General features: G+C 40.8%; 1 protein-coding gene across 1 annotated transcript in view; it reads left to right on the top strand.

The window, feature by feature from the left end:
• Positions 1-20,824, top strand: part of LARP4B (La ribonucleoprotein 4B) — a 921,178-nt gene that overhangs the window by 811,619 nt on the left and 88,735 nt on the right. The gene's annotated exons all lie outside the window — the stretch shown is intronic.

Below are 20,824 nucleotides of genomic sequence, written 5' to 3'. Positions count from 1 at the left end.
CAGCTTCAGAGAAATTAGATTTTGATGTTTGAAAGGACCCTGCATCAGAAGGTCCTGTCTCAGCGGCAGAGACCAAGGTGGACAGGATGACATGCCCACTAGATCTGCATACCAGGTCCTGCGTGGCCACGCAGGCGCTATTAGAATCACCGATGCTCTCTCCTGTTTGATCCTGGCAATCAATCGAGGAAGCATCGGGAAGGGTGGAAACACATAAGCCATCCCGAAGGTCCAAGGTGCTGTCAAAGCATCTACCAGAACCGCTCCCGGGTCCCTGGACCTGGACCCATAACAAGAAAGCTTGGCGTTCTTGCGAGACGCCATGAGATCTATCTCTGGTTTGCCCCAACGTCGAAGTATTTGGGCAAAGACCTCCGGATGAAGTTCCCACTCCCCCGGATGAAAAGTCTGACGACTTAGGAAATCCGCCTCCCAGTTCTCCACGCCCGGAATGTGGATCGCTGACAGGTGGCAAGAGTGAGACTCTGCCCAGCGAATTATCTTTGATACTTCCATCATCGCTAGGGAGCTTCTTGTCCCTCCTTGATGGTTGATGTAAGCTACAGTCGTGATGTTGTCCGACTGAAACCTGATGAACCTCTGAGTTGTTAACTGAGGCCAAGCCAGAAGGGCATTGAGAACTGCTCTCAATTCCAGAATGTTTATTGGAAGGAGACTCTCCTCCTGAGTCCATGATCCCTGAGCCTTCAGGGAATTCCAGACAGCGCCCCAACCTAGAAGGCTGGCGTCTGTTGTTACTATTGTCCAGTCTGGCCTGCTGAAGGGCATCCCCCTGGACAGATGTGGCTGAGAAAGCCACCATAGAAGAGAATTTCTGGTCTCTTGATCCAGATTCAGCAGAGGGGACAAATCTGAGTAATCCCCATTCCACTGACTTAGCATGCACAATTGCAGCGGTCTGAGATGCAGGCGTGCAAAGGGTACTATGTCCATTGCCGCTACCATTAAGCCGATTACCTCCATGCATTGAGCCACTGACGGGTGTTGAATGGAATGAAGGACACGGCAAGCATTTTGAATCTTTGTTAACCTGTCTTCTGTCAGGTAAATCTTCATTTCTACAGAATCTATAAGAGTCCCCAAGAAGGGAACTCTTGTGAGTGGAAAGAGAGAACTCTTCTCTTCGTTCACCTTCCACCCATGCGACCTTAGAAATGCCAGTACTAACTCTGTATGAGACTTTGCAGTTTGAAAGCTTGACGCTTGTATCAGAATGTCGTCTAGGTACGGAGCCACCGAAATTCCTCGTGGTCTTAGTACCGCTAGAAGAGAGCCCAGAACCTTTGTGAAGATTCTTGGAGCCGTAGCCAATCCGAATGGAAGAGCTACAAACTGGTAATGCCTGTCTAGGAAGGCAAATCTTAGATACCGGTAATGATCTTTGTGAATCGGTATGTGAAGGTAGGCATCCTTTAAATCCACTGTGGTCATGTACTGACCCTTTTGGATCATGGGTAAGATTGTCCGAATAGTTTCCATTTTGAACGATGGAACTCTTAGGAATTTGTTTAGGATCTTTAAATCCAAGATTGGTCTGAAGGTTCCTTCTTTCTTGGGAACCACAAACAGATTTGAGTAAAACCCCAGTCCGTGCTCCGACCGCGGAACCGGATGGATCACTCCCATTAGTAAAAGATCTTGTACACAGCGTAGAAACGCCTCTTTCTTTATTTGGTTTGTTGACAACCTTGAAAGATGAAATCTCCCTTTTGGGGGAGAAGATTTGAAGTCCAGAAGATATCCCTGAGATATGATCTCTAACGCCCAGGGATCCTGGACATCTCTTGCCCAAGCCTGGGCGAAGAGAGAAAGTCTGCCCCCACTAGACCCGTTCCCGGATCGGGGGCCCTCAATTCATGCTGTCTTAGGGGCAGCAGCAGGTTTTCTGGCCTGCTTGCCCTTATTCCAGGACTGGTTAGGCTTCCAGCCTTGTCTGTAGCGAGCAACAGCTCCTTCCTGTTTTGGTGCAGAGGAGGTTGATGCTGCTCCTGTCTTGAAGTTACGAAAGGCACGAAAATTAGACTGTCTAGCCCTAGGTTTGGCTCTGTCTTGAGGCAGGGCATGACCTTTACCTCCTGTAATGTCAGCGATAATTTCTTTCAAACCGGGCCCGAATAAGGTCTGCCCCTTGAAAGGTATGTTAAGTAATTTAGATTTAGAAGTAACATCAGCTGACCAGGATTTTAGCCATAGTGCTCTACGTGCCTGAATGGCGAATCCGGAATTCTTAGCCGTAAGTTTAGTTAAATGTACTACGGCATCTGAAATAAATGAATTAGCTAGCTTAATGGTTTTAAGCTTATTTGAAATATCATCTATAGTTACTGAGTCGAGAGTCTCTTCCAGAGACTCGGACCAAAATGCGGCCGCAGCCGTAACAGACGCAATACATGCAAGGGGTTGCAATATAAAACCTTGTTGAACAAACATTTTCTTAAGGTAACCCTCTAATTTTTTATCCATTGGATCTGAAAAAGCACAGCTATCCTCCACCGGGATAGTGGTACGCTTAGCCAGAGTAGAAACCGCTCCCTCCACCTTAGGGACCGTCTGCCATAAGTCCCGTGAGGTGGCGTCTATTGGAAACATTTTTCTAAATACAGGAGGGGGGGGAAAGGGTACACCGGGCCTATCCCACTCCTTAGTAATTATCTCTGTAAGTCTCTTAGGTATAGGAAATACGTCAGTACTCGCCGGTACCACATAGTATCTATCCAGCCTACATAATTTCTCTGGGATTGCAACGGTGTTACAATCATTCAGAGCCGCTAATACCTCCCCTAGCAGTACCCGGAGGTTTTCTAGTTTAAACTTAAAATTTGAAATATCTGAATCCACTCTATTTGGATCAGAACCGTCACCTGCATAATGAAGCTCTCCGTCCTCATGTTCTGCAAGTTGTGACGCAGTATCTGACATGGCCCTATTATTATCAGCGCACTCTGTTCTCACCCCAGAGTGATCTCGCTTACCTCTAAGTTCTGGTAATTTAGACAAAACTTCAGTCATAACATTAGCCATGTCCTGTAATGTGATTTGTAATGGCCGCCCTGAAGTACTCGGCGTTACAATATCACGCACCTCCCGAGCGGGAGATGCAGGTACTGACACGTGAGGCAAGTTAGTCGGCATAACTTTCCCCTCGCTGTTTGGTGAATGATATTCAATTTGTACAGATTGACTTTTATTTAAAGTAGCATCAATGCAATTAGTACATAAATTTCTATTGGGCTCCACCTTGGCTTTAGCACATATAACACAGAGATATTCCTCTGAGTCAGACATGTTTAACACACTAGCAATTAAACTAGCAAACTTGGAAATACTTTTCAACTCAATTTACAAGTAATAGAAAAAACGTACTGTGCCTTTAAGAAGCACAGAAAAAAATTATGACAGATGAATAACAATGAACCGGAAAAACTATAAAATCAAATTTTTTCCGGTACAAAACACAATTTAGCAAAGGATTGCCCCCATTAGCAATGGATAACTAACCCTTAAACAGCAGAAAAAATGTACAGTAAAATAAACGTTTTTTAACACAGTCAAAGCACAATCTCACAGGTCTGCTGTGAGTGATTACCTCCCTCAAAATAATTTTAGAAGACCCTTGAGCTCTGTAGAGACGATCCGGATCATGCAGGGAAGAAAACAGACTTGTGACTGAATTTCTGATGCGTAGTAAAAGCGCCAAAATAGGCCCCTCCCCCTCACACCCAACAGTGAGGGAAGATCAGTAAACTGACTAAACTTAAAATAAACGACAGCCAAGTGGAAAAACAGTGCCCAAAAACAATTTTTCACCCAGTACCTCAGATAAACGATTTAACATGCCAGCAAAAACGTTTAACATCAAATAAATGAAGTGTCATTAGAAAGCCTGCTGCTAGTCGTTCCCACTGCAAGTTAGGCTAAAAGTTTCATGCATACAGTATAATCCCAGTGAAGTGCCATTCCCCAGAATACTGAAGTGTAAATATACATACATGACAGCCTGATACCAGTTGCTACTACTGCATTTAAGGCTGAACTTACATTATATCGGTATTGGCAGTATTTTCTCAGTCAATTCCATTCCTCAGAAAATAATATACTGCTACATACCTCTTTGCAGGTTAACCTGCCTGCTGTCCCCTGATCTGAAGTTTACCTCACTCCTCAGAATGGCCGAGAACAGCAAAATGATTTTAACTACGCCGGCTAAAATCATACAAAAACTTAGGTAGATTCTTCTTCAAATTCTACCTGAGAAGGAACAACACACTCCGGTGCTGTTTTAAAATAACAAAGTTTTGATTGAAGATATGAAAAACTAAGTATAATCACCACAGTCCTCTCACACATCCTATCTATTAGTTGGGTGCAAGAGAATGACTGGGTGTGACGTAGAGGGGAGGAGCTATATAGCAGCTCTGCTTGGGTGATCCTCTTGCACTTCCTGTTGGGGAGGAGTTAATATCCCAGAAGTAATGATGACCCGTGGACTGACCACACTTAACAGGAGAAATAATTTTTATTGCATTGAAGTTCTGTCTAAGTCTGTCAAACATGCATGACCCTTCATATAGCCTATGTTCTGTATGTTTAAAGGCCAAGGTGGTTCCCCCATTTAATTTGTGTGTGAAGTGTGCCATAGCGTCCAAACAGCTTAAGGACCGTACAATCACGCTTAAAGATGTAGCCCAAGATGATTCTTTAGCTGAAGGTAGTGAGGATAGCCCGCTATCCCCCCCTTCTGTGTCAACACCAGCTATGCCCGCGCAAGCGATGCCCAGTACATCTAGCGCTCCAATTGCTATTACTATGCAGCAGTTAGCAGCAGTAATGGATAATTCTCTCGCAGCATTTTTATCCAAACTGCCAGCTTTTCCAAGGAAGCGTGATTGCTCAGTTTTAAATACAGAAAATGAGCAAGCAGACGCAGAGGATAATTTATCTGTAGTGCCCTCACATCAATCTGACTTGGCGGTGAGGGAGGGCCTGTCTGAGGGAGAAATTTCTGACACAGGAAAAGTTTTTCAGCAGGCAGAGCCTGATACCATAGCATTTAAATTTAAGCTAGAACACCTCCGCGCCCTACTTAAGGAGGTCCTAGCTACACTTGATGATTGTGACCCCTTGGTGGTCCCAGAAAAATTGTGTAAAATGGACAAATTCTTAGAGGTCCCAGTACACACTGATGCGTTTCCGATACCTAAAAGGGTGGCGGATATCGTGAATAAGGAGTGGGAGAAGCCAGGTGTACCTTTTTGTTCCCCATCCTATATTTAAGAAAATGTTCCCAATTGTTGACCCCAGAAGGGACGCGTGGCAGACGGACCCTAAGGTAGAGGGGGCAGTTTCAACGCTAGCTAAGCGCACGACTATACCAATAGAAGACAGTTGCGCTTTCAACGATCCTATGGATAAAAAATTAGAAGGTATACTTAAGAAAATTTTTGTTCAACAAGGTTTTCTTCTTCAACCAATTTCTTGCATTATTCCTGTAACCACTGCAGCGGCTTTTTGGTTTGAGGAACTAGAAAACTCGCTCCAGAAGTAGACTTCTTATGATGAAGTCATGGACAGAATTCACACCCTGAAGTTGGCTAATTCTTTCATTACAGATGCCACTTTGCAGTTAGCTAAATTAGCGGCGAAAAATTCTGGTTTCGCAATCGTGGCGCGCAGAGCGCTTTGGCTAAAATCTTGGTCGGCGGATGTGTCGTCCAAAACAAAATTGCTTAATATTCCTTTCAAGGGTAAGACCCTATTCGGGCCAGAGTTGAAAGAAATTATTTCAGATATCACTGGGGGAAAGGGCCATGCCCTTCCACAGGATAGACCTTTCAAAGCTAAAAATAAGTCTAATTTTCGTTCCTTTCGCAATTTCAGGAACGGACCGGCTTCTACCTGTACAGCCACTAGGCAAGAGGGTAACGCATCACAGCCCAAACCAGCATGGAAACCATTGCAAGGCTGGAACAAGGGTAAACAGGCCAAGAAGCCTGCTGCTGCTACCAAGACAGCATGAAGGGGTAGCCCCCGATCCGGGACCGGATCTAGTAGGGGGCAGACTTTCTCTCTTTGCTCAGGCTTGGGCAAGAGATGCTCCAGACCCCTGGGCACTAGAAATTGTCTCTCAGGGGTATCTTCTAGAATTCAAGGACTTTCCTCCAAAAGGAAGGTTCCACATGTCTCGCTTATCTTTAGACCAGATAAAGAGACAGGCATTCTTACATTGCATAGAAGACCTTTTAAAAATGGGAGTGATACACCCAGTTTCAACAGCAGAACAAGGACTGGGTTTTTACTCAAACTTGTTTGTAGTTCCCAAAAAGGAAGGAACTTTCAGGCCAATTCTGGATTTAAAAATCCTAAACAAATTCCTCAGAGTTCCATCATTCAAAATAGAAACCATTCGGACATTTTTACCAATGATCCAGGAGGGTCAATATATGACTACCGTGGACTTAAAGGATGCGTACCTGCATATTCCTATCCACAAAGATCACCATCAGTTCCTAAGATTTGCCTTTCTGGACAAGCATTACCAGTTCGTGGCTCTTCCCTTTGGATTGGCCACTGCCCCCAGAATTTTCACAAAGGTGCTAAGGCCAAGGGGCATTGCAGTAGCACCTTACCTAGACGACATCTTAATACAAGCGTCGTCCTTTCACAAAGCAAAGGCTCATACGGACATTGTTCTAGCCTTTCTAAGGTCTCACGGGTGGAAGGTGAACATAGAAAAGAGTTCTCTGTCCCCGTTCACAAGGGTTCCCTTCCTGGGAACAATAATAGACTCGGTAGAAATGAAGATCTTTCTGACGGAGGTCAGGAAGTTAAAACTTTTAAACACTTGTCGAGTTCTTCAATCCATTCCTCAACCCTCCATAGCTCAGTGCATGGAGGTAATAGGACTAATGGTTGCGGCAATGGACGTGGTTCCCTTTGCTCGAATTCATTTAAGACCACTGCAACTGTGCATGATCAAACAGTGGAATGGGGATTATGCAGATTTGTCTCCCCAGATACAAATGGACCAGAAAACCAGAGACTCACTCCTCTGGTGGTTGACTCAGGATCACCTGTCTCAAGGAATGAGTTTCCGCAGACCAGAGTGGATCATTGTCACGACCGACGCCAGCCTCTTAGGCTGGGGTGCGGTCTGGGAGTCCCTGAAAGCTCAGGGTCTTTGGTCTCGGGAAGAATCTCTTCTCCCGATAAACATTTTGGAATTGAGAGCGATATTCAATGCGCTCCAGGCATGGCCTCAACTAGCGGAGGCCAAATTCATCAGATTTCAGTCAGACAACATGACGACTGTAGCGTACATCAATCATCAGGGAGGAACAAAGAGTTCCCTGGCGATGAGGGAGGTATCCAAGATCATCAAATGGGCAGAGGATCACTCCTGCCATCTATCAGCAATTCACATCCCAGGAGTGGACAACTGGGAAGTGGATTATCTGAGTCGTCAGACTTTCCATCCGGGGGAGTGGGAACTTCACCCGGAGGTTTTTGCCCAGTTAACTCAACTATGGGGCCTTCTGGATCTGATGGCGTCACGTCAGAACTCCAAAGTTCCATGTTACGGGTCCAGGGATCCCAAGGCGACATTGGTAGATGCCTTAGTGGTGCCTTGGTCGTTCAATCTAGCTTATGTCTTTCCACCGTTTCCTCTTCTCCCCCGGCTAGTAGCCAGGATCAAACAGGAGAAGGCTTCGGTAATTCTAATAGCTCCTGCGTGGCCACGCAGGACTTGGTATGCAGGCCTGGTGAATGTCATCCGTTCCACCATGGAAGCTACCTTTGAGGCAGGACCTTCTAATCCAAGGTCCATTCGAACATCCAAACCTAGTTTCTCTGCAACTGACTGCTTGGAGATTAAACGCTTGATTCTAGCTAAGCGTGGGTTTTCGGAATCAGTTATAGATACTCTGATTCAGGCTAGAAAGCCTGTCACCAGGAAAATTTACCATAAGATATGGCGAAAATATCTTGGCTGGTGCGAATCCAAGGGTTACTCATGGAGTAAGATTAGGATTCCAAGGATACTATCTTTTCTCCAAGAAGGATTGGAGAAAGGTCTGTCAGCTAGTTCCCTAAAAGGACAGATATTTGCTCTGTCTGTTTTGTTGCACAAGCGTCTGGCAGCCGTGCCAGATGTTCAGGCGTTCGTACAGGCTTTAGTCAGAATCAAGCCTGTCTACAGACCTGTGGCTCCTCCATGGAGTCTAAATTTAGTTCTTTCAGTTCTTCAAGGGGTTCCGTTTGAACCTCTACATTCCATAGATATTAAGTTACTATCTTGGAAAGTTTTGTTTTTGGTTGCTATTTCTTCTGCTAGAAGAGTTTCTGAATTGTCTGCTTTGCAGTGTAATTCATCCTATCTGGTGTTTCATACAGATAAGGTCGTTTTACGTACCAAGCCTGGTTTTCTTCCAAAAGTGGTTTCCAATAAGAATATTAACCAGGAAATAGTTGTTCCTTCTCTGTGTCCTAATCCAGTTTCTAACAAGGAACGTCTGTTACACAATCTTGATGTGGTTCGTGCTTTGAAGTTTTATCTAAAAGCAACTAAAGACTTCAGACAAACATCGTCCTTGTTTGTCGTCTATTCTGGTAAGAGGAGAGGTCAAAAGGCGACTGCGACCTCTCTGTCTTTCTGGCTGAAAAGCATCATCCGGTTGGCTTATGAGACTGCTGGAAGGCAGCCTCCTGAACGAATTACAGCTCACTCTACTAGAGCTGTGGCTTCCACATGGGCTTTCAAGAATGAGGCTTCTGTTGAACAGATCTGTAAGGCAGCGACTTGGTCTTCACTGCATACATTTGCCAAATTTTACAAATTCGATACTTTTGCTTCTTCGGAGGCTATTTTTGGGAGAAAGGTTTTACAAGCAGTGGTGCCTTCCGTTTGGGTTACCTGACTTGTTCCCTCCCTTCATCCGTGTCCTAAAGCTTTGGTATTAGTTCCCACAAGTAAGGATAAAGCCGTGGACCGGATACACCAATGTAGGAGAAAACAGAATTTATGTTTACCTGATAAATTTCTTTCTCCTACGGTGTATCCGGTCCACGGCCCACCCTGGCATTTGGTCAGGTTTAAATTTTAATTTTGTAAACTACAGTCACCACTGCACCCTATGGTTCTCCTTTTTCTCCTAACCGTCGGTAGATTGACTGGGGGGGTGGAGCCTGAGGGGAGCTATATGGACAGCTCTGCTGTGTGCTCTCTTTGCCACTTCCTGTAGGGATTGAGAATATCCCACAAGTAAGGATGAAGCCGTGGACCGGATACACCGTAGGAGAAAGAAATTTATCAGGTAAACATAAATTCTGTTTTATTTGTTTTTAAGGGGACAGTCGAAGGGGCACATTCTTTTTGTTCACATTTGAATGACAATGAAATGGGCATTCAATTTACCTCTAATGTACAACCAGATATTATTGAATTTTTAGATCTTACACTTTCTTGGGATAAGGATTATAATATTTGCACTTGCACTTATTTCAAGACTTTTGACTGCAACAATTTTTTACATTATACAAGCAACCATTACCAGCAATGGAAACACAATATTCCATTTAGTCAATTTTGTCGTATCAAAAGAAATTGCAGTACAAATGAAAAGTTTTATGAACAATCTAAAATCTTAATAGAAAGATTCAAAGAAAAAGGATATCCCTCTGAGATCATTGACAATGGATATAAGAAAGCTTGTAGGATAGATAGATGCACTATACTAAAGCCCAATAAAACGCAATCACAGAAAACTAATAATAACAAATCTACTAATAGTACAGAACAACCATTGTTTGTCACCCAATATAATTCTAATTTTAAGATAATCAGAAAAACCTTACAAAAACATTGGCCCATTTTACTTAAAGACCCTATTCTCAAAAGAAATTTAAGTGCTTCTCCAAGTATCGTTTATAGAAGAGCACCTAATCTTAAACAATCATTGGCTCCTAGTAAGGTGGTAATTTCCAAGAAAGCGATTAGGAATACATCTAACAAGAGAGTTGGTCAAAAAGGCACTTTCAGATGTGGGAATTCAAGATGCTATATGTGCCAATTTATAACCCACGGAGCCAAAAATTTAAAAGCCCATACTACTGGAGAATTATATCAAATAGGAGAGTACCTCACTTGCAGCTCTACATATGTTATATATGTGTTGTCCTGCAAATGTGGGGTACAGTATCTAGGGCGTACAATACGTAACATCCGTACCAGATGGAGTGAACACTTTAGAAATATTCAAAATAAATCGGATAAACATAGCGTATCCAGACATTACATTCAGGAACATAACGGCGAATTTTGCAGTTTTAAGATCACTCCTCTAGAAAGCATTCCTTTTTCTAATAAATATAACAGATTCAAAAAGCTACGCCAAAGGGAGACTTTTTGGATCCATAAATTTGGATCCTTGTTCCCCGATGGGCTCAATGAATTGATAGACTCTGCAGAATTTTGAGAAGAAAGGCTATCTGATATATCCCCCACATTCTTATAGAATTTTCCTATTATCCATACTGGAAATGTCTGTGCTTTGATAGTAAGGTACATATTGGTATAATTATGGGCATCATTTATTTAATTTGGATATATTATCACCTTTGCTAGTATATTGAACATAATATGGGGCAAGCATTAGATTGCCCAATAGAGCAGGTACTTGTATCATTTTTATATAGAGTCCCTTTATTAGGTTGCCTCTATAGGACAGTTTTGGTCTATTTTTGTAGCCAGATAGGGATACTTTGTTCAATGCACGGTTATACTATTATACAATGGTATATGCACAGTCACATTCATCCACATGAAACACATATATTTATTAGGTTATTGATTTAGAAATATCAGAATAGTTTACATTGACATACATATTTAAGGTGATTGGAGCATAAATTTGGTCCCTCATCGAGCTTAGTGGCCAATAGATGGCATTCGAAAAGGACCGGAAAGATTTGGGATATATTCACGTTTTTTATTTTAAATTAGTAATTGATAGGTTAAAATCAATATCATACATATTATGATTTGATTTCACTTCATATCATCATATTACGCATAGGTCATTAGCACCTTCACATAGTGGCATCCATCACCAGTCCCATAACATTTGTATATATGCCCATAGAAATTATCATATCACAAGGCTTCACTGTTCACGATTAAGCACTTTTTTTCAGATCACTTAGTTAGAACATAACCACCCACATATATTTCATAGTACTAAATATATTAAATTGTGGAATACTAATATTTCACTATGTTTATGATATATATTTTTAGAGTTTCAATTCTTGATAGAATACATCCATTATTTATTTTTTGCACATATAGACATTTATTTGTCCTATAATAGTAATTCAGTAGACACTGATCACATCACTATTATTTAGTTAGAATAAGATTTTACTTATTTATTTAATCATCACCCAATCATACTTGTGTTTAGTATTTAGAATATGATATACACTTTATTGAGGTGAGTAGATATCAGGTTCAGTTTCCACTTATAATTTTCCTTGATAGACACAATTTTGGGACATCATAAGAGTATGATGTAGGTTTGTGCTTATAATATATGACAATTCAGTCCCTATATTGCATATATTTAGGGTCTTTACAATAAATATAATGCTGTGTATACACCTTTAAGGTGGCGATATGAACTAAGTTAACATTGGGATAACGCCACACGATGTTATACGGCATTAACATTATACGTTTTCATACATTTCACTACAATTAAGTATAGCGTATATCCCTTTAAATGGCGAGATAAACTAATAAAACATTATTGTAATGTAACATCATGTTTAACACTATTATCATTTTTTTTTTGCAACATCTTGTTTTATAATTCAGTAGGTTTGTGAGAGGTATAATCTGGTTGTACATTAGAGGAGAATGTGGATCCGTATAGCGTTGAACAATATTAGCCCCCTATATTATTTGACTAACACATCGACAATTTATGTTTGGCTTGTCAATAGGAAATTTGGGGTGGCTGAGGAACTCCTCTCATTATATAAGAAAGAGAATTTACAAAGCAACATTGTATTTGCCAATTATATTACTAGTGAATAGGTAGGCTCAGGTGTTGTGTTGTTTAGGTTTGAGGCTGACAAGCAGTCATTGGTCAGATGTTACACACCCCCATGCTGGGGAAGGGGGAGGGATCATTCTAAGGTTTGGTAATGAGCGGCAATATATAGCCGGTTCAAATGTTTGTTTTATTATGCCTGAGGAAACGGCCAAGTTGTAGCCGAGAAACGCGTAGCAATTAACACATATTTTAACCACTTGTTGAATAAGGATTACTGTTTGTAGCAATGATTAAAGGACTTGTTTTTATATCATTGTTTGTGAATCCTTTAAAAAAGTGAGCAATCTCTCATTACCATTCCGTTGGGGGAAAAACAGGTAAGTCGAGTATCCCTGACCGCTGCTTGGAGGAGTACCATTGGAGCAGGCAAGCTGCCAGGAGAGTGTTCATCGCTGCAGGGAGAGGGTTCACCTGAGAGAGCAAGCTGGTTTGCTCCGATAACCAGTCCGTTTCTACCAGCACATTGGTGTGCTCAGCAAGAGTGTGAGTACCCTGGGCATAGAATACTTGTGCTTGTTTGGGCTAATATTGCTGTGGATACATACATTGGTCGCTTCTGTTTGTCTCCCACCTCCATAGATTTACCTGCTGCTTGAGAGGGAAAGAAGGAGCCTGCAGAGTTGTGTTATTCCATCGTTGTCGACAGGGAATATTTTGACTAATTACGGACTGGTCTTCTAGATCACATTATTGTGGACTGATTTATAATGAGTGATTAACACTTAGTGAGGGGCCATCATCGATTCCCACATTGCACTCATAATTCCAGACGGGTACTAGACATTCCAGGATATTTTGTTTCATACCTGTTCAAATCAGTATTTATCTAGCGCCCTCTTGTGTGTCCACACATTCTTTTGTATTATCTCATAGCTTTTTTTAGAGCTCATGGTGTAAGAGGAGCAGCTTTTTACTTTTATTTTTAACATTATTCATTTTTAATTTATAGATCAACCGCAATAGCGTTATTAATTTCTTTCATGTAATTAGCAAGAGTCCATGAGCTAGTGACGTATGGGATATAAATTCCTACCAGGAGGGGCAAAGTTTCCCAAACCTCAAAATGCCTATAAATACACCCCTCACCACACCCACAATTCAGTTTTACAAACTTTGCCTCCCGTGGAGGTGGTGAAATAAGTTTGTGCTAGATTCTACGTTGATATGCGCTTCGCAGCAGGCTGGAGCTCGGTTTTCCTCTCAAAGTGCAGTGAATGTCAGAGGGATGTGAAGAGAGTATTGCCTATTTGAATTCAATGGTCTCCTTCTACGGGATCTATTTCATAGGTTCTCTGTTATCGGTCGTAAAGATTCATCTCTTACCTCCCTTTTCAGATCGACGATATACTCTTATATACCATTACCTCTACTGATTCTCGTTTCAGTACTGGTTTGGCTATCTACTATTTGTAGATGAGTGTCCTGGGGTAAGTAAGTCTTATTTTTTGTGACACTCTAAGCTATGGTTGGGCACTTTATATGTAAAGTTCTAAATATATGTCTTTAAACTTATATTTGCCTTGATTCAGGATGTTCAGTATTCCTTATTTCAGACAGTCAGTTTCATTATTTGGGATAATGCATATGAATGATCATTTTTTTCTTACCTTAAAAATTGTTTCAATTGACTTTTTTCGCGGGGGCTGAAAATGTTTCAATTTATTGCGTCATTTTTGGCGCAGACTTTTTTGGCGCAAAAAAATTACGGCGCTCTAATTGACGCCGGAAGTTGTAAGGATTGCGTCAATTTTTTTTTTACGTTTTTGCGCCAAAAATGTCGGCGTCACCGGATGTGGCGTTATTCTTAGCGCCAAAAAATGTAGGCGTTGTACTTAGCGCAAATAATGTGGGCGTCATTTTTGGCGCCAAAAAATGTGGGCGTCATTTTTGTCTCCACCTTTTTTTCACATTATTTCAGTCTCATTTTTTCATTGCTTCTGGTTGCTAGAGGCTTATTCATTGGCATTTTTTCCCATTCCTGAAACTGTCATTTAAGGAATTTGATAAATTTTGCTTTATATGTTGTTTTTTCTTTTACATATTGCAAGATGTCTCATATTGACACTGGATCAGAATCTACTTCTGGAAAGACGCTGCCTGATGCTGGTTCTACCAAAGTTAAGTGCATTTGTTGTAAACTTGTGGTAACTGTTCCTCCGGCTGTAGTTTGTGATGAATGTCATGATAAACTTGCTAATGCAGATAGTATTTCCATTAGTAATATTCCATTACCTGTTGTTGTTCCCTCAGCATCTAATGCTCAGGATGTTCCTGTTAATATAAAAGAATTTGTTTCTAAATCTATTAGGAAGGCTCTGTCTGTTATTCCTCCTTCCAGTAAACGTAAAAGGTCTTTTAAAACTTCTAATTTTTCAGATGAATTTTTAAATGACCGTCATCATTCTGACTTGTCTGTTTCTGATGAGGATTTATCTGGTTCAGAAGTTTCTGTCTCAGATATTGACACTGATAAATCGTCATATTTATTTAAAATGGAATTTATTCGTTCTTTACTTAAAGAAGTTTTAATCGCATTAGATATGGAGGAGTCTAGTCCTCTTGATACTAAATCTACTAAGCGTTTAAATTCGGTTTTTAAACCTCCTTTAGTTATTCCAGAAGTTTTTCCTGTTCCTGATGCTATTTCTGAAGTAATTTCTAGGGAATGGAATAATCTGGGTACTTCATTTACTCCTTCTCAAAGGTTTAAGAAATTGTATCCTGTGCCAGCTGACAGATTAGAGTTTTGGGACAAAATTCCTAAAGTTGATGGGGCTATCTCTACTTTTGCTAAACGTACTACTATTCCTACGGCGGATAGTACTTCCTTTAAGGATCCTTTAGATAGGAAGATTGAATCCTTTCTAAGGAGAGCTTATTTATGTTCAGGTAATCTTCTTAGACCTGCTATTTCTTTGGCTGATGTTGCTGCCGCTTCCACTTTCTGGTTGGAGGCTTTAGCGCAACAAGTGTCAGATCATAATACTCATAGCATTGTTAAACTTCTTCAACATGCTAATAACTTTATTTGTGATGCCATCTTTGATATCATTAGAATTGATGTCAGGTATATGTCTTTAGCTATTTTAGCCAGAAGAGCTTTATGGCTTAAAACTTGGAATGCAGATATGTCTTCTAATTCAACTTTGCTTTCTCTTTCTTTCCAAGGTAATAAATTATTTGGTTCTCAGTTGGATTCTATTATTTCAACTGTTACTGGGGGGGAAAGGAACTTTTTTGCCTCAGGACAAAAAATCTAAAGGTAAATACAGGGCTGCTAATCGTTTTCGTTCCTTTTGTCAGAATAAGGAACAGAAGCCTGACCCTTCCCCTAAAGGAACGGTTTCAGTTTGGAAACCTTCTCCAGTCTGGAATAAATCCAAGCCTTTTAGAAAGTCAAAGCCAGCTCCCAAGTCCACATGAAGGTGCGGCCCTCATTCCAGCACAGCTGGTAGGGGGCAGGTTACGATTTTTCAAAGATATTTGGATCAATTCGATTCACAGTCTTTGGATTCAGAACATTGTTTCACAAGGGTACAGAATAGGTTTCAAGGTAAGGCCACCTGCGAGAAGATTTTTTCTCTCTCGCATTCCAATAAACCCAGTGAAGGCTCAGGCATTTCTGAAATGTGTTTCAGATTTAGAGTTGTCTGGAGTAATTGTGCCAGTTCCAGTTCTGGAACAGGGTCTGGAGTTTTACTCAAATCTATTCATTGTTCCAAAGAAGGAGAATTCCTTCAGACCAGTTCTGGATCTAAAGATATTGAATCGTTATGTAAGGATACCAACATTCAAAATGGTAACTATAAGGACTATTCTGCCTTTTGTTCAGCAAGGGCATTATATGTCCACAATAGATTTACAGGATGCATATCTTCATATTCCGATTCATCCAGATCACTTTCTGTTTCTGAGATTCTCTTTTCTAAACAAGCATTACCAGTTTGTGGCCCTTCCGTTTGGCCTAGCAACAGCTCCAAGGATCTTTTCAAAGGTTCTCGGTGCCCTTCTATCTGTAATCAGAGAACAGGGTATTGCAGTATTTCCTTATTTTGACGATATCTTGGTACTTGCTTAGTCTTCACATTCTGCAGAATCTCATACGAATCGACTTGTGTCGTTTCTTCAAAGACATGGTTGGAGGATCAATTTACCAAAGAGTTCCTTGATTCCTCAGACAAGAGTAACCTTTTTAGGTTTCCAAATAGATTCAGTGTCCATGACCTTGTCTCTAACAGAAAAGAGACGTCTGAAATTGGTTTCAGCTTGTCGAAACCTTCAGTCTCAATCATTCCCTTCGGTAGCTTTGTGCATGGAAATTCTAGGTCTCATGACTGCTGCATCGGACGCGATCCCCTTTGCTCGTTATCACATGCAACCTCTTCAGCTTTGTATGCTGAACCAGTGGTGCAGGGATTATATGAAGATATCACAATTAATATCCTTAAATCCAAATGTACGACACTCTCTGACGTGGTGGATAGATCACAATCGTTTAGTCCAAGGGGCTTCTTTTCTTCGTCCAATCTGGACTGTGATCTCAACAGATGCGAGTCTGACAGGTTGGGGAGCTGTATGGGGATCTCTGACAGCGCAGGGATTTGGGAATCTCAGGAGGCGAGATTACCAATCAACATTTTGGAACTCCGTGCGATTTTCAGAGCTCTTCAGTTCTGGCCTCTTCTGAAGAGAGAATCGTTCATTTGTTTTCAGACAGACAGTGTCACAACCGTGGCATATGTCAATCATCAAGGGGGGGACTCACAGTCCTCAGGCTATGAGAGAAGTATCTCGGATACTTGTATGGGCGGAATCCAGCTCCTGTCTAATTTCTGCGGTTCACATCCCAGGTGTAGACAATTGGGAAGCGGATTATCTCAGTCGCCAGACGTTGCATACGGGCGAATGGTCTCTTCACCCAGAGGTATTTCTTCAGATTGTTCAAATCTGGGGACTTCCAGAAATAGATCTGATGGCTTCTCATCTAAACAAGAAACTTCCCAGGTATTTGTCCAGATCCAGGGATCCTCAGGCGGAGGCAGTGGACGCGTTGTCGCTTCCCTTGAATTATCATCCTGCCTATATCTTTCCGCCTCTAGTTCTTCTTCCAAAAGTGATTTCCAAAATTCTAATGGAACGTTCGTTTGTACTGCTGGTGGCTCCAGCATGGCCTCACAGGTTTTGTTATGCGGATCTCATTCGGATGGCCACTTGCCAACCTTGGACTCTTCCGTTAAGACCAGACCTTCTATCTCAAGGCCCTTTTTTCCATCAGGATCTCAAATCATTAAATTTGAAGGTATGGAGATTGAACGCTTGATTCTTAGCCATAGAGGTTTCTCTGACTCGGTAATTAATACTATGTTACAGGCTCGTAAATCTGTGTCTAGGAAGATTTATTATCGAGTCTGGAAGACTTACATTTCTTGGTGTTCTTCTCATAAATTCTCCTGGCATTCTTTTAGAATTCCTAGAATTTTACAGTTTCTTCAGGATGGTTTGGATAAAGGTTTGTCTGCAAGTTCCTTGAAAGGACAAATTTCTGCTCTCTCTGTTCTTTTTCACAGAAAGATTGATAATCTTCCTGATATTCATTGTTTTGTACAGGCTTTGGTTCGTATAAAACCTGTCATTAAGTCAATTTCTCCTCCTTGGAGTCTTAATTTTGTTCTGAGGGCTTTACAAGCTGCTCTGTTTGAACCTATGCATTCTCTGGATATTAAATTACTTTCTTGGAAAGTTCTGTTCCTTTTGGCCATCTCTTCTGCTAGAAGAGTTTCTGAGTTATCTGCTCTTTCTTGAGGATAAGGCGTTGTTGCGGACTTCATTTAAATTTTTACCTAAGGTTGTGAATTCTAACAACATTAGTAGAGAAATTGTTGTTCCTTCATTATGTCCTAATCCTAAGAATTCTCTGGAGAGATCTTTACATTCTTTGGATGTAGTAAGAGCTTTAAAATATTATGTTGAAGCTACTAAAGATTTTAGAAAGACTTCTGGTCTATTTGTTATCTTTTCTGGTTCCAGGAAAGGTCAGAAGGCCTCCGCCATTTCTCTGGCGTCTTGGTTAAAGTCTTTGATTCATCATGCTTATGTCGAGTCGGGTAAAACTCCGCCTCAAAGGATTACAGCTCATTCTACTAGGTCAGTTTCTACTTCCTGGGCGTTTAGGAATGAAGCTTCTGTTGATCAGATTTGCAAAGCAGCAACTTGGTCTTCTTTGCATACTTTTACTAAATTCTACCATTTTGATGTTTTTTCTTCTTCTGAAGCAGTTTTTGGTAGAAAAGTACTTCAGGCAGCTGTTTCAGTTTGATTCCTCTGCTTATAATTTCAGTTTTTTTTCATTATTAGGATTAAAACTTTTGTTTTGGGTTGTGGATTATTTATCAGCGGATTTGGCTGTCTTTATTTTATCCCTCCCTCTCTAGTGACTCTTGCGTGGAAGTTCCACATCTTGGGTATTTATTATCCCATACGTCACTAGCTCATGGACTCTTGCTAATTACATGAAAGAAAACATAATTTATGTAAGAATCTGATAAATTCATTTCTTTCATATTAGCAAGAGTCCATGAGGCCCACCCTTTTTTGTGGTGGTTATGATTTTTTGTATAAAGCACAATTATTCCAATTCCTTATTTTTTGATGCTTTCGCTCCTTTCTTATCACCCCACTTCTTGGCTATTCGTTAAACTGAATTGTGGGTGTGGTGAGGGGTGTATTTATAGGCATTTTGAGGTTTGGGAAACTTTGCCCCTCCTGGTAGGAATGTATATCCCATACGTCACTAGCTCATGGACTCTTGCTAATATGAAAGAAATGAATTTATCAGGTAAGTTCTTACATAAATTATGTTTTTTCTGATCCCATCAAGGGGGCACATTGTTTTATATTGGTTATATGACTGTGTGGAATATTACTTAATATTGTAAATATTTATTGTGTGTTCTATTTTAGGGATGCATTAACATCTTAGAGTAGCACTCATTGTTCTATAGCGCCCTCTAGTGACCATTGTCACATCTATTACTTAAGTTGATTCAGCATGCTAATAATTTCATTTGTTATGCCATTTTTTTATATTCTCAAAATTGATGTTAAATCTATGAATTTAGCTATTTTAGCTAGAAGAGCTTTGTGGCTTAAATCTTGGAGTGCTGATACGACTTCTAAGTCCAGATTGTTATCTCTTTCTTTCCAAGGTAATAAATTATTTGGATTCAATATTTTCAACTGTTACTGTTTTTTTGCCTCAGGATAAAAAACCTAAGGGTAAATCTAAAGCTTTTAACCGTTTTCGTTCCTTTCGACAAAATAAGGAACAGAAACCTAATCCTTCCCCCAAGGAATCTGCTTCCAATTGGAAGCCTTTTTCAAATTGGAATAAATCCAAGCCATTTAAGAGATCAAAACCAGCCCCCAAGTCCTCATGAAGATGCGGCCCTCATTCCTGCTCAGCTGGTAGGGGGCAGATTAAAATTTTTCAAAGATGTTTGGATCAATTTGGTCCAAAATTATTGGATTCAGAGTGTTGTCTCTCAGGGGTACAGAATAGGATTCAGAGTAAGACCGCCTGTGAGAAGATTTGTTTTCTCTCACGCATTCCGGTAAATCCAGTAAAGTCTCAGGCTTTTCTGAAGTGTGTTTTAGACCTGGAGTTATCAGGGGTAATCATTCCAGTTCCGTATCAGAGTCTGGGGATTTATTCAAATCTATTCATTGTCCTAAAGAAAGAAAATTCATTCAGACCAGTTTTGGATCTAAAGATTTTTCATCGATATGTAAGAGTACCAACTTTCAAAATGGTGACTATAAGGATTATTCTGCCTTTTGTTCAGCAAGGGCATTATATGTCCACAATAGACTTACAGGATGCATATCTTCATATTCAGATTCATCCCGATCACTATCAGTTCCTGAGATTCTCTTTTTTAGACAAGCATTACCAATTTGTTGCTCTTCCTTTTGGCCTAGCGACAGCTCCGAGAATCTTTTCAAATGTTCTAGGTGCCCTACTCTCTGTAATCAGAGAGCGGGGTATTGCGGTATTTCCTTATTTGGATGATATCTTGGTACTTGCTCAGTCTTTACGTTCTGCAGAATCTCACACAAATCAACTAGTGTTGTTTCTTTGAAGACATGGTTGGAGGATCAATTTACCAAAAAGTTATTTGATTCCTCAGACAAGGGTAACCTTTTTAGGTTTCCAGATAGATTCAGTGTCCATGACTTTGTCTCTAACAGACAAGAGATGTTTGAAATTGGTTGCATCCTATCGGAACCTTCAGTCTCAGTCATTCCCTTCAGTAGATATGTGCATGGAAGTTTTAGGTCTCATGACTGCAGCATCAGACGCAATCCCCTTTGCTCATTTTCATATGAGACCTCTCCAGCTTTGTATGCTGAACCAATGGTGCAGGGATTATACAAGGATATCACAATTAATATCCTTAAATCCCAATGTTCGACACCTCTTCTGACTTGGTGATTAGATCACCATCGTATAATTTTAGGGGCCTCTTTCGTCCGTTCAACCTGGACTGTTATCACAACAGATGTGAGTCTTTCTGGTTGGGGAGCTGTTTGGGGATCTCTGACAGCACAAGGAGTTTGGAAATCTCAAGAGGCGAGATTACCAATCAATATTTTGGAACTCCGTGCGATTCTCAGGGCTCTTCAATTTTAGA

Source organism: Bombina bombina, chromosome 5 (genome assembly GCF_027579735.1).
Source record: "Bombina bombina isolate aBomBom1 chromosome 5, aBomBom1.pri, whole genome shotgun sequence".
NCBI classification, from domain to species: domain Eukaryota; kingdom Metazoa; phylum Chordata; class Amphibia; order Anura; family Bombinatoridae; genus Bombina; species Bombina bombina.
This window is presented reverse-complemented; position numbering and strand designations above follow the sequence as displayed.